Source organism: Gouania willdenowi, chromosome 16 (genome assembly GCF_900634775.1).
Source record: "Gouania willdenowi chromosome 16, fGouWil2.1, whole genome shotgun sequence".
Taxonomy (NCBI): Eukaryota; Metazoa; Chordata; class Actinopteri; order Blenniiformes; family Gobiesocidae; genus Gouania; species Gouania willdenowi.
This window is the reverse complement of record NC_041059.1, coordinates 31043105-31061065: the sequence shown is the minus strand read 5'-3', so window position 1 is coordinate 31061065 and position 17961 is coordinate 31043105.

Here is a 17961-nt window from a genome sequence, read left to right as displayed (position 1 = left end):
TATTATAATTAAAACAAATTATATTATAATTAAAACAAATTATATTATAATTAAAACAAATTATATTATAATTAAAACAAATTATATTATAATTAAAACAAATAATCAAAATATCAATTCACCCTTGGGTAGGCACTGCCTACTCTGACTGCACGTCACTGTTGCGCAGCATGTTGTAACTCTGACTAAACACTAAGTCAACCCAGAGCTATTGAAGACAGTCTCAGTAAAGGTAGGGTATTTAGTCGCCATTAAAATGTCGATGAAAATTGTGAATAAACAATACAAATATTCCGCATCAGTGTACTGTATTTAGCTTAACTTTACATTGCAAGTAACCATAACATGAAATTACACCACTTATCAAATAGAATATAACTTTATGTTATTCACATAATAATAACATAAATAATATGAGTGAGATGTCTCACTATGGGATGCATGCCCCTGCTGGCAGCCCTCAGAAGCACAATCTCATAACGCCAATCCTGATTGGCTGGTGAAACGTATCTGTTCGTCGCAGGTAGTCCCACCTACTATAAGTAGAGTGTGCGTAAGGATACTACACAATTCAAAATAAGCACCTCTTCTCACTTGCCCAGCAAGAAGGGTTGTCTGGTGAGACATCTCACTCATATTTGATGTCTCACTATAAGATGTGGTAGCTCCGGTATTGCAGACAAGCTTATCACGCGTACACCAGCCCAGGGCAAGCACTGTTCCGATCAGGACAGGAGAACCGCCCGGACACAAACTTCAAGTCTAGTTCCCCCAAAAGGAGGATGTTTAAGTCACTCCAGAACCGCAGCCAGATCCCACGGTGGCACAAACGGCCTGGACACGGGGAGGAGTCTGAGTGCTCCTTTTATAAAACGGCACACCAGCAGATGCTGGCACGCTGTTTTATCCCCAAAGCCTAAGTGACAGGCAGCAATTGCTGCCAAATAAACTTTCATCTTGGAGAACTGTTCCACAACCTCCGGGTGCAATATCCATTCCCTGTACATCTGCATTCCCCAGGACATTTATCAGGACTCCCGGGATGAGCATCGCTCTCAGCGAGAGGACAGGATCACAGCCCCACAGAATCAGTTGGCGTGCCAGCAAATGCAGGCGACGAGAGAACAATCCGCCTTGGCAATTGATGTACGCTACTGTCATTGTATTATCCGTCCTCACCAGGACATGATGTCCCATGAGGGATGGAAGGAAACATTTCAGCGAGAGGAACGTTCTAAATAATTTATGTGAGAGCATCCCAGTGGCCTCTCACAGACCTACCCTCGTGCACCCCGCCCCAGCCTGTCAGGCTGGCGTCCGTGGTGAGCACATTTCTGGACGTGATGGTGCCCTTGCATCAGGAAAAGTGGGACACGCCAATGGTGCAGAGCCCTGGTGCACTCTGGTGTGACTATCACCCTCCGTGAGCCATGACACACAGGGTCCAGCCCACATGAGGCCACCCACAGCTAGAAGTCACGCATGTGGAGTCAACCAAGGCAGATCACGAGGATGGTGGATGCCATCAACCCGAGCAACTGAAGACATAATCTGAACTGAACAGATTTTCCCGGTTGGAAAAGCACGAGGCATGTCGTGAAAGCCTTCACCCGTGCCGCTAAGAGGCGTGCCGTGAAAGGCAACGAGTGCAGAGAAAGTCCCAGAAAGACTATCTCCTCTACCGGGTTCAACATGCTCTTCTCCGCATTTATCTCAGCTACAACCGTTTGCCAGGGGATGGCCAAGCCGAGCAGGAGCACGTTTGCACACGTCCAGCATGTTCGAGCCAGGGAAAGAAGAAGCTTGTGTGCTCCCCTCACCTCTCTCCCGAGAGGCAACGGAGGCAGCGGGCTGTGCAGCCCGAATCGGAGTGACAATTATGTTGTCCTCCTCTTCATCATCTGATATGAGGAGTTTAGAGGCGGCGTCTTGATCGTCCCCACAGTCCAGTTCCAGGACATCTTCCTAGGTGGGGGGGAGGTCAAGCTAGGAGCCCCAGCTGGAACCACGCCTCGCTGTGGCCTCCACAAAGGTCCCTGTCTCCTCTCCCGTTGCGATGGTGGTGCCGTGCGGAGGGAGGTAGGGGTCCTGCCTAGACAGACTAGCTTGGCATGTTAGCCGTCTGCGGAGGCTCTTCACCATGAACACGGCACAGTGACGGCAAGAGGCCTAGGCGTCACATGCCTGCCGGTCATGTTCCAGCCCTAGCAGACCTGGTGTGTGTCCCTGCTTGAAATCTTGCCTCAGAGCCTCCGAACCCCCTGGTGTGCGGGACCTTGTTGCCCATCCCTCACACACTGGTGTGCAGGCAGAGAAAGAGAGGTGATTAGCTAATGCTAACACGTGGCAGCTAGCTGGTGTGCTACCCGTAGAAAACAACAACCGGCGCCTGCCGATCATGGGATGGGTCTTGTGGTTTGGTGCATTGGCGCAGTGATATATGTGTTAACCTGCTGTTGTAATAAAAAGGAACATATACTTTATTGTCATATAGGTAAAGCTACATACACGAAATGTGTTCTCTGCATTTAACCCCTCCCTGATGAGCAGTGGGCAGCACAAAGCTGTAGCTGGAGCAGACCTGTTATATCGCCTCAAATTGCTGATCTGACGTGTTTGTGGCAGAATGCGATGCAGCTTTTGGACAAAACAAATGATTATCACCTTAAATGCACAATTCCTGTGGTTAGAAGAGCAGAGGAGGAGAAGAAAGCGACTTAGCAGCTTAAGACTCCAGTGAGAGTTTGAATGACCGCTACTGCTGCTGAGAAACACAGACCCTGAAACGCTGAGATGGACAATAGCTGCTTAAATATCCATGTGTTTTACTGCAATGTGCAGCGTTTTGGCTGAAAACAATAACATTGTGTGGATAGCTAAATAAATCTCCTTTGGTGATCACTGATCCCCTTAAATTAATGTATTTTGTAACCCATAAGCTTTGTGTGTTGCACAATTTTGTATTTAAATAAGTAATAGAAGTCCCACAATTAAAATTTATAAAACAAGCCTGTGTGCGACTTGGCATGACTTGATCACTTAGTTGTGACTTGACTTTACAAAGAGCATGATTTGACTTTACTTGCATTTAGTGACTTACTCCCACCTCTGATAATTAACATCACTGAGAGATGCATATTTTTATCTTCCACTTTCAAATAGATCATCACTGGGAATGCTCTTAGTATTCGAATCCTGTGTTCGAAATGTCATACTAACGTACTACTCATGTTACGTTTGACATCAAAGTTAGTATATAGTTTGTTCACATTAGATAATATGAAAAGATTTAGTACACGAGTAAAACTTGGATGTATACTATATTGGGGCATTTTATGCACAATGGGCACATTAGTCATACTCAACCGCCCCATGATGCATTGCGAGCAGAATCTGAAATAGTCCTGGGACCGGTTTCAAGCAAAAAATTAAACGTCCCTTTTTCAAAACAAAAACATTGCTTTTTGTCTTCCTTTAGTTTTTTAACGCTTTTGTTTTAGAAGTTAACAGGAGGTTTTGTCAGTAGCATAATGGCGGGTCTCCAAAAATCTTTGAAATGTCTGAAGTAAATATGTATACGCAAGTTTTATGGATCAAATGACCACATGTTGATATTCTGTTTGGTCACTCTCTTGCTTATAATGCTTTCAGAACTTTCTTTAGGCCTCAGTATGTTTCTCAGGTTTTTGTCGCTGTAGGTTCGAAATGCATCTTGGGAAACTCGGAAGTATACTTCAATGGGAACGATCATCATCCTAATCATACTTATATAGTATATAGTAGACAGTATATGCCCATTGAGTTTGTAGTATAGTACATTAGTGTGCCAATTCCAACACAGCCAAAGTTTGTGGAGAAAGCAATCGTGTAATGTTTACTGTATAGTGTTTTATGCTCTTAATCAACAAAAGTATGGAGATTCTGGCAACAACGGCAAAGGTAGGATAGGATTTTGTGTGTGTGCGTGCGTGCGTGCGTGCGTGTGTGTGTCAGCACTGACTGCAGCATGCTCCATAAATATTGCAGAGGGTTCTTAGCCATTCTCCAGAGTCTCCTCTTGGCAACTGGAAGTGAATAATGCATTACAAAGATGCAGGAGAGATAGTGCTTTATAACACTTTTCAAGCATAATATGAGTTGTTTGTGTCTGAAATGGTTCAGTTGGGGAAATGCTGCTGCTTATGGTGGACCTTCTTATGTGCCATTGTGCATTTTTTTTCCCTCTCTCTTTTGATACATATTTAATGATTCAAGTCTTCCTCTAAAGGCAACAAAAAGAGAACTGTTTGTTTTTAAGTCACAGATCTACATCAGATCAATGATACTTAAGAAGTTGTATTAAATATGCAAATAAATGCAAATACTTGAATTACTTTGAAAAAATGTAGGATCAACAAACTACATTACGATACAATATAAAACACTTTATTGTCCCCGTAGTCTTTTGGACTCCAAGCTGCACAAATAAGCTGCTAACACGCCATATCCATTCCACATACCCATTTTACACAGGACCTACAGAGATTAAAACATGCAGACATTAAATAAGAACAAAATGCAGCAAGATAAAGAAAGACACATAAAAATAAAAGGAACAAAAAGTTAAGATAACATTACACCTGCATTGTTGCTACATTATAATGAGGCACCATTCAAAACCCTGATTGAGGTCAGAATTAAGCGCAAACTCTAGTCTCATGATGTAGGCTGTTACTACGGCATCCATCCATTTCCAGACCCGCTTTGTCCTATTTCAGGGTTGCGGGGGTCTGCCGGTGCCTGTCTCACACTGGGCCTTAGGTGGGAGTACACCCTAGACAGGGCACCAATCCATCGCAGGGCAACACAGACAGACAACCACTCACACTCACATTCACTCCTACGGGAAATTACCAACCTAACAGTGATGTTTTTGGCAAGTGAAAATGGTAAAAATGTGATTCCGCGTATTACTATGCCCCCTTGTCTGCTGAAAATGTAGAAGAAGAACAAGAAAGCGATGACAGCAACACAGGTACATTTTCACAGCGGTTTTACCTGTTCAAAATCTGGAGAGTATTATTGACCATTTTAAATATTTGGAAAGTTTTCAACATTACATTTGTAATGTAACGTTTCCCATTGGTTTACAGGAAGAAATGGCAGCGTTTACCCCTTTTTTTAAGCTAATACCTCATACAGTATATTAGCTATCTGGAGCAGTGGTTAAAACTGTATGCCAATTTTTGGTTTAAAGGCGCAGTATTATGAAAAAATAACTTTATAATGGTTTTTCTATGGTGATATATATTCCTTTAGCCTCATTCAGAGGGCCAAAGTTCAAAACGTTCTGTTTCCTCCCTCCCAAAAACACAGTGGCTAGGAAATGATAAAAAACTGTGATATAAAATGAAAAGATTCACAAAATAAAATCAAGTAAAAACTATTCGCTGCTGTGATCAGGCGACACCTTGTTCCTCTTCATTCAGCTGTTTTTACGCCAGCTCCCGCCGCAGGTGCCCACGGCTCTGGCCACTCTGCCTCTGGTGCGGGCTAAGGACTACCGATCAGATCAGGTTCTGCAGTCCTGAGTGATGCACGTGAAGTAACGAGCCTGTTGAAATCGCAGTAACGCGTTACTGATTTTGACAAAGTAATTTGTTAAGTACTCAAAACCGCAAAAAATAACGTAGTTATTGTAATGCGTTACTTAATAACGTGTTAGTCCCAACACTGGAAATAATAATGATAAAAACTGTTATATTGGTACATTTGTTTTCATTCCTTATTTGTGATCCTATACTCGAGACATTTTAATTTATTTATTTTTTGCATCCCGCCCTGGCAAGAATCTCAAACTCCGCTATGGTGTTTGTGACCCATTGCAACCCAGCAGTTGGACAAAACAGTGGACTATTGTCTTAAATTGTCTCTTCTTGTTGTCAGTAGAGGTGAGGATGACAAGAAAAAGACATAGCAGCTCTGGTGAAAGTTTGAAACAGCTGACAGAATCTGCTTCTTATGTGATAAACACTCCATCAAGCAGCGTTTGTCGGACTCATTATCACAATAGCCGCCTAAATAGCCATGTGTTTTACTGTAATGTGCAGTTTTTTGGCTAAAAACAATAACAAGAGTGTGTGGATGGCAAAAGAAAATCGCTATGAATAGTGATCACCCTCTCCAAGAGGGAGGCATGAAGTCTGTGTCTACAGACACGCCCACTCATGCATATGCACAAAGGCCCCAAAATAGCCGGTTTTAAAAGCGTCATGAAAGTGACTTATCAGAGGCTAAAACTCCAGAAAACAGGAGGGTTTGGGAAAATAATCCTTAAATACTATGTTGTTGGGGTTCTTAAAACAAATGGAGATGGGTGAAATATAGTATAATACTGAATCTTAAATAATACTGGCTTTGATTAACCAAAGTACGTCATCTGCCTCCCTTGTCTGCTGCTCTATCTCCTTCTCCTGCTCAGGGGACGAAAGTTTTATTGTCGAGCTGCTGCTTCAGAACTACAATCAAACTAAAAGTGAGAATAGTTCTCATGTAGTCTTCTATGTTGTAGCCAAAAAGACAAGGTTTGTTGTGCGTTTTATCCCGATAGATAATAGGTCACGATTGCCCCCTGTCCAATCAGAACTTTTCACAACCCCCAGACTTAAAGCGGAATTGAATAAAGCTGAATAAACCTGTTTTCCATGTAAACCTCAATTTGGAATTACAATTTCCCTGTAAACACGACGTAGAATACTTTAATTACGAATAATTTAATTTGTAATAATTAATTTCAGATTAAAAATGTAACCGTGGCCAATGTCACATTATTTATTTGCACTATTACCTTTATTCTCCCAAACACTCAGAGAAATCTCAGCTTTGAGAGTGCCTTAAAACTTGAATTACAGTATGATTTATGTGTAACTAACAACATATCCATAACTTAAACAATTCCTTAATAAAATGCCCAATGGGTTTTTTAATTCTTCATGAATGTTTCACATGCATTCATCAAACATCAGAGTCAAAAATTGAGTTTCATTAGACTGTGTGATCTGGAGAATGCCTTGTTTTGACTCTTTGGACTTTCTATTTGCTTTATTCCATCTTCTCATTCCACTCAATAACATTCCAGTGGTCTGCAGTTGGAATTGAGTATTGTAAACTCTGCCACACAAAGTCGCTGACAAGAAAGACAAGGAGCAGATGGTGGTCTTTGTCATTGTCTTTTCAGTCTCCCTGGCAGGCCTCACCTTTCTCTCTCTCTGCATCAAAGGAGCATTGCTATTTAAATAAGCCTTAACTACTGCTATGCAAGCCACCCCGTATGTATGGACCTCGACATCCAGATGGTGAGATTATTTGAAGCAATTATTTCTGTGAGAGAATCAATGGGAACATGTTTGTAGCAGAGATTTGGGGTTCCACTGTGGAATGTGTTGAATGGATTTCCTCCTTAAAGTCCCGCCAAAGAAAAAGTTTATGTCAATGGCATTAGATTCAAGTTTTTCATACGTATGCAGTAAAAGGAAGTATTTTTTTAATTCCTGCAAGACAAATCCAGTAAAGTATGCAACTAGAAGAGGCTGAATGTGGTAACTTTATATCGCGAAAAGTATCACAGGTATACAGAAGAACTCAAATGCAACGCAGGAAGGAGTAGGAAGAAACTGAAATATCTAACAGACTGAATAAACGGGCCCCAAACAAAACAAGGAGGATAACTGAAATATTCCCCAATCGGATTTGTTTATTAAAGGAACACAGATTCCCCACTTTGCAATCAGAATCAGGAACTCTCAATAATTTGAATGAGCTTGAAAGTCTCTCTTCACAGGTTGACAATCTAGCAAGAGACTGACTGAACTGAGGGAGTATATATAACCTCCTCCGACTTGACGAGGGAATGAGGAGCAGCTGTGGAGAGCAGAAAAACTGGGCAGGCAGGAAAACATGGACAGGAACAGGCAAAATCAAGGAACAGGGAGTGACTAAATAAGCAGACTCATGACAGAACCCCCCTCTCAAGGGACGGCTCCTGCCGTCCCAACAGCAAACACCACACCGGGAGGGAGGAGGGGAACACGATGGAGGGTCAGAACTCCTCAGAATCCCCCGAACCACCCTCCGAACAGACAGAAGAGCCACCACTCGATTCCTCCACAGAACCACTGTTGTCCAGCTGGTCATCCAAGGCCGCAGGAGGAAGGACAGAAGGCACCCCAGAACCAGATTGGCCAGAAGCAGTGACGGCCGCCGAAGGTTGATCCGGATGCTGCTCATGGAAGGCTCGAATGAGACGCGGGTCCAAGATAAACCTGGCAGGTATCCAACATCGCTCCTCAGGACCATACCCCTCCCAGTCGATTAGGTATTGGAGTCCTCTGCCACGGCGCCTGGAACGGAGAAGGCGTCGAACCATGTATGCCGGTTCCCCATCAATCAGACGCGTTGGTGGTGGAGGAGGTAGGGCGGGAGCAAGAGGACTTTCATGGACAGGTTTAACCTTCGAGACATGGAAAGTGGCATTAATACGCATGGCCCTGGGTAACTTGAGGCGCACAGCCACAGGGTTGACCACCTTCTCGATTTCAAAAGGACCAATGAACCTTGGAGCGAGTTTCTTGGACTTAACTCTAAGAGGGAGATTCTTTGTGGAAAGCCAAACCATCTGGCCAACTTGATATACAGGAGCCTCAGAGCGGCGGCGATTAGCAGAAGCAGAGTAACGATGTGCTGAACGGAGCAGGGCTTTTCGTGCCTGTTTCCAGGTCCTGTATCAGCGTTTGATGAAGGCCTGAACAGATGGACAAGATGCTTCTTTCTCTTGGGATCGAAATAAGGGTGGCTGATACCCATACACACATTGAAATGGTGAAAGGCCTGTGGCCGTACTTTGCTGAGTGTTATGCGAGTACTCGACCCACAGTAACTGTTGGGACCAGGAGGACGGACTTCTGGAAGCCATACAACGCAAAATGGTTTCCATCTGTTGGTTAATTCTTTCGGTTTGGCCATTTGATTGAGGATGGTATCCTGATGACAAGCTGACAGTGGCTCATAGAAGTGAACAGAACTCCCGCCAGAAAATGGAGGTGAATTGTGGGCCCCGATCCGAGACAATATCAGTAGGTAGTCCGTGCAGACGAAAAACATTTAGCAACATAAGTTGGGCGGTCTCCTTCGCCGATGGAAGTTTAGGAAGAGGAATGAAATGAGCCATCTTACTAAAACGATCAACAACTGTCAGGTTGGTGGTGTGTCCGTCAGAAGCAGGTAAGCCGGTAACAAAGTCAAGGGATATATGGGACCAAGGTTGATGAGGAACAGGTAGGGAATGAAGATGTCCAGCAGGTGCTTGGTGTGTAGGTTTTGACTGATTGCATACAGGACAGGAATTGACAAAATCTCTGGTGTCTTCATCCAGGGAAGCCCACCAAAACCTTTGCCGCAGGAACTCCTTAGTCCGCTGGATACCAGGGTGACATGTGAGTTTAGAACTGTGGGCCCATTGCAGAACATCCGACCGGAGATGTTGAGGAACAAAGAGAAGGTTGTCAGGGCAGGTGCTGGGTCCAGGACTGTCCTCCAGAGCAGCTTTGACCCATTCCTCCACGTCCCATGTGAGGATGGCAACCATGTGGGAGTTGGACAGGATTGTCTCGGGTTCTGCAGTGGAGACTTCCGAGGTGGAGAACTGGCGGGACAGCGAATCCGGCTTAGTGTTGCGAGAACCAGGTTGATAGGACAGAGTGAAATTGAACCTAGTGAGAAACAGAGCCCACCGGGCCTGCCAAGAGTTGAGGCGTTTTGCAGACTGAAGATATTCCAGATTCTTGTGATCTGTCCATATCAGAAATGGCACCTTGCTGCCTTCGAGCCAGTGTCTCCACTCCTCCAAGGCCAATTTAACTGCCAGCAGTTCCCGATTACCAATGTTGTAGTTCCTCTCTGCCGATGTTAACTGTCGAGAGTAGAAGGCGCAGGGGTGCAGCTTCTGATCATCAGGTGCTCGTTGAGACAAAACCGCCCCCACACCTACATCAGAAGCGTCGACTTCCACCACAAACTGCCCTTCAGGATCCGGAACCCTAAGAATGGGGGCAGAGGTGAAACGCTTCTTTAGTGACTTAAAGGCCTCCTCCGCCTCTGAAGACCACCTGTAGGGTACTTTGGAGGAGGTAAGTGCTGTGAGTGGAGCAGCAACCGAACTGTAACCCCGGATGAACTTTCGGTAAAAGTTTGCGAACCCAAGGAAGCGCTGTAACATTTTACGGGACTAAGGAACAGGCCAGGACGCAACTGCTTCTACCTTGGAGGGGTCCATGGAAATGCTTCCCTGACCAATGACATAACCAAGAAAAGCAACAGATGGGGTATGGAACTCACACTTTTCTGCCTTGACAAAGAGTGAGTTTGCAAGCAGGCGTTGCAGGACGGATTGGACGTGATGAACGTGTTCTTCCTTGGACCTTGAGAAAATCAGGATGTCGTCGAGATAAACAAAAACATACTGGTTTAACATGTCACGGAGAACATCATTAACCAGGGCCTGGAAAACTGCAGGAGCATTGGTGAGACCGAATGGCATAACCAGATACTCGTAGTGTCCAGTAGGAGTGTTAAAAGCAGTCTTCCGCTCATCCCCTTCCCGAATTCAGACCAAATGGTAAGCATTGCGTAGGTCAAGTTTAGTGAAAATGACCGCATCCTGCAGGAGTTCAAATGCTGATGAGATGAGCGGAAGAGGATAGCGGTTCTTGACAGTGATGTTGTTAAGCCCTCTGTAGTCGATGCACGGCCTTAGCGTCTTATCTTTCTTCTCAACAAAGAAAAAACCTGCTCCAGCGGGAGATGAGGAGGGCCTGATTAAGCCTGCAGCCAGAGACTCGTTGACATACTTTTCCATTACTTCTCTTTCAGGTCCTGACAGGGAGTAAATACGACCACGAGGAGGTGATGTTCCAGGTAGCAGGTCAATGCTACAATCGTACGAACGATGTGGAGGAAGTGAGGTAGCCCTAGTCTTACTGAACACCTCTTGGAGATCATGATACTCCTCTGGCACCCCTTGTAGATCAGATGGAGGACCAGAGGTGTCACTGCGTAGTAGAGCTGGTATAGCTTGTTTCAGGCAGATCTGATGGCAATACGGACTCCAACTAATAAAGGAACCCGTAGACCAGTCGATATGCGAGTTATGTCGGAGAAGCCAAGGGAACCCCAGAATAACAGGATGTTGTGGAGTCTTCAGGATGTGAAACTGGACAGTCTCATGGTGCCTGCCAGCCAGTACCAGATGAACAGGAACTGTGCGATGTGTGATAGTACCCAGGAGTCTGCCGTCTAGAGCATTAGCAGGAACAGATGCTGGAAGAGGAACGCTTTCGATCTCTAATTGTTGGGCCAGGTTTTCATCCAAAAGGCAAATATCAGAGCCTGAATCTATCAAAGTAGCCAGGGTGTGAGTACCACGTTTGAGCAACAGGCGAGCCTGGAAGTGGGGTCGTTTGATAGGGGATGGTGTGGAGGAAAGACTCATCAGTACTCCCCTTACTACTGATGAGCGTGCCCCTTTTACCGGACATCTGAAAACGTAATGGCCGGGCTTTCCACAATAAAGGCAGAGATTTCTCTGGCGACGATGTTCTCGCTCCTCTGGCGAAAGGCTGGTTCAGCCCACCTGCATAGGCTCGGGACCACCATTGTGAGGAGCCGGAGAGTTATTTACATCTACTGGAGGACGTGGTCGTGGAACAGGAAGTCGCTCAGGAATTCTGTGCCTCTTTTCCTGCCGTCGGGCTTGGATACGACCATCCAATCTGGTGGCAAGCTCTATCAATTTATCAAGAGATGAGGGAAGGTCATGGGAAACCAGCTCATCTTTGATGTAGTCATTCAGACCCAGGAGATAAGCATCCGTTTGGGCAGCGGCATTCCACTGGCTCTGAAGGGCTCGGGTCCGGAAATCAATAGAATAACCAGTTGCAGTTAATTGCAGAACCGCAGGTTGCCGCAGTCGATCCAGGGCAAGCTGGAGCTCCCGCCTGATCATCAAGAGTGCCGGAGAGCTGCCGGTGGTAGAGTGTGGACTCGCCCTATAGTGCAATAGGGTGCTGAGCAGCGCAGATGAGAAAGACAGGCCATCAGCCAAGTGAGCTCTGATCCCATTTTTCAGAGTCTGGTTGAATCTTTCAACCCCCCCATTTGCCTCGGGGTGGTAGAAAGCTGTGCGAATATGTTTTATTCCCTGGCCCTCAAGAAAAGCTGAAAATTCCGCTGATATGAACTGTGGGCCATTATCCGTCGTAATGGTGGTAGGGATACCCCAGCGAGAAAACAGGGAGGCGAGGAAGTCGGTGACCACCCGAGTCGTGATGGACCCCGCTGCCAGAACTTCTGGCCACTTTGAGTGGAGATCGTAGGTGACCAGAAGGAACCGCTGGTGGTGAGGGACGCCATGGAGCTCCCCACAAATATCCATCAGGATGTGCTCCCAGGGCGCAGTGGGCTATTGTAGGGGCTGCAGTGGTGGCGACGGTGGTGGACCAGTCTTCCCGCTGACCAGGTAAGCTGCACAATCTTTCACCATCGACTCTATGTCACGGTCAATACCTGGCCACCACACCAGGTCCCTGCAGCGACGTTTTACTTTCACGATGCCCAGGTGTCCCTCGTGGGCCATGGCCAGGACACGGGGCCTCAGGCTCTTGGGAACAACTGTGCACAGTCCACGGGAGACAAAAACAGTGTTCCAGCAGGACAGATTGTTTCTGACTCGGTGGTAAGGCACCAGCTGCTCTGGGACAGTCGAGGGACAGCCCCCCCGGATAAAGGTGCAGAGCTGTGAAAGGACAGGATCTTCCTCTGAAGCCTGCTGGAGGTCCAGAAGGGAGACTGTGGCCTGGAGAGGACCATGGAGCATGTTCACCAGTTCAGGTTCGGTTGTGTCCGGGTCGGGGTTAGGTATGGTGTCAGCAGTAGCCCGTGACAGTAAGTCAGCCACTACATTGTCCCTACCCGGAGTGAATAAAGTGGTGAAGTCATAACGCTGCAGCCTCTCCGACCAACAGTGGATCCTCAGCGGTTTGTGCCCTGACCCAGCCGTGGAAAGTAGGGCTGTGAGGGCATGGCGATCAGTCCGAAGCGTGAAGTGTCGCCCAGAAACATACATGTGCCAGCGTTTGCACGCCCAGATGCAGGCGAGTGCCTCACGCTCCCCCACCGAATATTTCTGCTCTGCCGAGGTGAGTGACCGGGAGGCGAATGCAACTGGCCGCTCCGTGCCCAGCTGGATCTGGGACAGCACGGCCCCCACGGCCGTGTTAGAGGCATCGCAGGTCAGGATGGTGGGGCTGTTCAGGTCGAAGTGTGCCAGTGAGCTGAGCCTTGAGCCGGCAGACAGCAGCAGAGCATGCCGGCGTCCACACCCAGGGTGCGTCTTTTTTCAGAAGTTCTCTCAGTGGTGCGGTGGTTGAGGAGTAGTGGGGAAGGCAGCGCAGGTAATAGGCTGCCATCCCCAGGGATGAAGCTAGTTGGGCTGGGCAAGAAGGCTCTGCAAGCTGCTGCACCACTGCCACGTTTGAATGAATTGGGCTGATGCCAGTGGCATTAAGGTGAAATCCCACAAACTCGATGGCTGAAGCGGCAAAGGTGCACTTTTCCCCATTGAGTGTGAGGTTATGGCTGGCTAGAACGTTAAGCACCTTAGCCAAACGCTCGTCATGCTCCGTCGACATTGAACCATGCACCACAATGTCGTCCAGATTTATGACCACACCTGGGATGCAAGCGAAAATTGTGGACATGATTTTTTGGAAACAGCTGGGGGCCGAGCTGAGGCCAAAGGGCATGCGAGTGTAGCGAAAAACCCCAATGTGGGTCACAAATGTGGTCAGGTTGCGGCTGTCAGGGTGCAGTGGGACCTGTAGATACCCCTGGCGGAGGTCAAGTTTGGAAAAAACAGAGGAGCCATAGAACTTGGCTGACAGTTCTTCTACTGTCGGCAGTGGGTACCTGTCCGGGATCACTGACTTGTTTACTGCCCTGAGGTCGATGCATGGGCGGAGCCCCCCACACTTTTTCTTAGCCACCACCAGGTTGGAAATCCAAGGTGAGGCATCCACCCTCTCAATTATGCCTGCGTCCAGGAGCTTTTGAAGTTTGGCGGTAACGTCATCACGTAGGGTGGGGGGAAGGCGGCGTAGTGGCTGAATGACAGGGTGCACGTCAGTCCTGAGAAGGGGCTGGTGATTAAAGGCCGTGAGGCAGCCCAGGCCGTTGAACAGAGAAGGCCACCGTTGTTGCCAGGGTGAGCCCACAGACATGATTGCGGACCCCGTGTTGTCCAGCAGTGAGAAGCCAAGTTCGAGGAACAGGTCCAGGCCCATGAGGTTCGCCCCATGCTGGGAAACCTGAAAGGTAAACAATGGGAGCGTCCTGGTCCCATAGCAGACAGGGAGGTCGATCGTGCCCAAAATGCCAATTTTAGAATGTCCATAACCGTACGGGTCCTCAGCACCTGCATTGGGAGTCCGATGTGGGAAAAGCCGCCGGACAGTGGCAGCGTTTAGGAGTGAGCGGGAGGCACCCATGTCCAGCAGTAACGGCAGGCACACCCCCTCCAGCTCCACTGTGCACCATCTAAACGGCCGAGAGGTGGAGCTCACCGAATGAATGGTTGTCGGTACCCGTTGGTTGGGTGAATATGATGATGTGCTCTCAGTAGGGGCAGAGCGGCAGACTTTAGCAAAATGATTATTTTTTCCACAGCGTCGACATCTCTGACCCCTAGCAGGACAGACTGGAGCTCTAGCGGTGTGCGATGGCGAGCCACAGTTGCCACAAGCCTGGCGTAGTGTAGTGTTTTGGTGCCCAGCAAAGTTAACCTCAAAACTGTCTTTGGGTGACTCAGAGCGAGGATGTACAGCTGGCAGTGAAATAGTCAGTGCCATGAGGGTGGATGGTGAGGTGAGATGGCTGGGCTTCACTAGTGTTGCTGTAAATGAGGCTGCAGACTTCAGCTGGAATGCCATATTGATAGCCTTAGTCAGGGACAAATCATCAGGGGACATTAGTAGCTTCTCCCTGAGTTTGGGGTTGTTGGTGTGTTCAGCCAGCTGATCTCTTATTAGCTCCTCCTCTAGCTGCCCAAATTTGCATGGGCTTGCCAAGCCCCTCAAATCAGCCACGTAATGGTGAACGGACTCACCCTCCTGCTGTATGCGCTGTCGGAAGACTATCCGCCGAAGCATGACGTTCTGAGGAGCAGCAAAGTGTGCCGACAGCCGTGTGACACACTCGTCGTATGTAGCGGCGGGTCCAAGAGTCCGGAAGATCCTCTGTCCCTCGCTGCCCAGGTTGTGAATGAGCATCGCTCTGCGCCGCTCGTTGCTAGCATCCATTAGCCCCATGGCCGTGATGAATGTCTCAAACAATTCATGCCAGCGAGTCCACGGCACGGACGGGTCGCCGGGCAGGGCCAGAAACGGAGAGAGAGGTGGGAACAGAAATCCCATCCTCGTCGCCAATGTTATGTAAGTAACTTACAAATTGCAACCCGTTAGCTGCTGAAGAACTTTATTGTGCCTCACACAAAACACACTAGCACACCCACCCCTGCGTGCCGTAAAACCCCGTTGTCTTTTCCAACAGCTCTGATGTTATACGGTCGTAAAACCCACAGTCACAACGGGTACTGGGGTGGCACGTACACAACAGTTAGTGTACTGGTTATTGCCCATAAGTTATTGTACTTTTTTCAAACAAAGTGTAAAAAGAAATCTCTAAATTCCTACAGTTAATTGTATACAGATTAGATTTTATACAATTTTGTTGTCAACAATAAATAAGTGTTATTCACTGTCCAATTAATCTCTATTACAAAACGTTGATATGAATGGAAAGGTAATAGGAACTTATCGGAAAACTTTTCAGAAACAATACAAACAAATGTCGAATGCACTATTTTTACATGTACAAATTCACTGGGAAAATTAAATATAAAGCTTTATACAAATAGGCACACAGTGCATCTCTCGATGTGGTGACCGTGATTGGCCTGATAATTCTCTCGCTCAGCCTGCGCGAATCATCATCTTCAGGAGAATCTACCCATTCCTCATTGTGAATTCCACAAACGTTTTGTAAAGCACAACATGCTGAGATGATGTGGCTGAAAACCCTCTCAACAGTCATCCTAGCCTGACCTAGTCGATAGTTAAGCCTCTGCCATCTTGATACGGTTTTATTAGCCAAGGCAGGAGAGGGTACGCAGCATCACCAAGAATGACAAGAAGCACATCCACACCTTCCAATGTATCAGCCCAGCCTGGAAACAGTGAGCCATTTTAGCCTCGACTAAACGGAGCAGAGTTAGCCAAAACTCTAGCATTGTGGACTTTACCTGTCCAGCCAACACTGATGTCTAGTGTTGTGTTCAAGACCACACTATCCGAGACCAAGACTTGACCGAGACCAGAATGCACCGAGACCAAGACAAGACCAAGACTTTCGGGAGCCAAGACGAGTCAAGACCAAGACCGAGACAAGCCGAGACCGGTCTCGAGACCAAGACCGGTCTTGACCACCACAACACTACTGATGTCCCAGAATTTCATTTTGTGGTCCACTACGCCCTGCAAGATGACAGAGTTGAAGCTTTTTTTATTGCATTAATCTGCAGGGTCATCAGCAGGATCTAGGATACCAATATGGTCCCATCTATTCCTCCTGCAACCCGGAGGAACCTCCATTTATCTCTGTAACACCTTTAATCTTAATAGAAAAAAGCAAACCACATTACCTCTAGGTATAGAAAGTTGGACTCTAGCTGGAAGTTCAACAGTTGTGCCCGTTCACGAGGATACCTGTAGGGGACGATAGGTTTAGAAACAGGGAGATGAGGTGGGGAGCGTGGTTATTTCTATACAAGTCTCACAATTCTACATACGGCAGCTTAAACTATAGAAATTTGTGTGATTAATTTGCTATTTTTTTAATCGATAGACAGCCCTAATTTAAATACTTTACATTTAAAAATTGAGTGACATTAAATAGACAAATCAGGAGGAACAATCACTGTGAGTAATTTGACAGTCTTCTGTGCAGTAGGTTTAAATAATATATGTTTACTGAATAAAGCCATTGTGAAACATAAACTTTTACACAGAGTAATACCAGTTTTCAAGAAAAACTAATTTTGCCAGCTGAGGCAAAATTCTGATTCTAAACAGGGTCAAATAGTAAGACAATTTGTGAGCAGCTTGTCTTGTGTATATCTCTCAGTTTTTTTTTAATTAAAATCTGTTGACTGTGTTGGGTTTATGGTGCAATCAATAATGCACCAAGATAGCGATGGCTGTACTGGACCACATCTGTTTTTGTGACAACCTTGTCACGATGACCAACGGTCTGTTTCCATTTCACACATTACTCAGACAGTGCCTGCTATTCTTCAGCGAACATTATGTTGTCACTGCATCAGTTATTGCATGCTGATATACAGAATACTTCACGTGAGAACTGCATAGTATAATGTTATGCTTATTGTTGTTAATATTTAAATAACATAATTAACTACCCTTGTAGGGTAAGTGAGTAAGTAAGTGTAATTTTGAGCTGCTATTTTATTGCTGTGATAATGTTGGTTCCTAATTACATTTTTTATGAGTGTAAATGTCAAGTAAAATATGACTATTTTGCAAAGAGTTTTCTTTGACTAATCAGTTTTTATCATGTGACCAGGCCCTGTGGGGGACACCCGCACTTTCATAAAAATAAAAAAATCACCCCCCTCACTTTTTACAGAGAGATTCATTGTTGAAAATGTATTGGTTCAGGTAGATTGATTGAATGGTGATCAAGCCAATCACAGCCAGCCATTTGACAAAGCCACGGTTCCGAGAACAAATTGTTCAGTGTTGCCAACTTAATGACTTTCACGCTAAATCTGGTGACTTTCCAGCTCCTCTTAAGGAC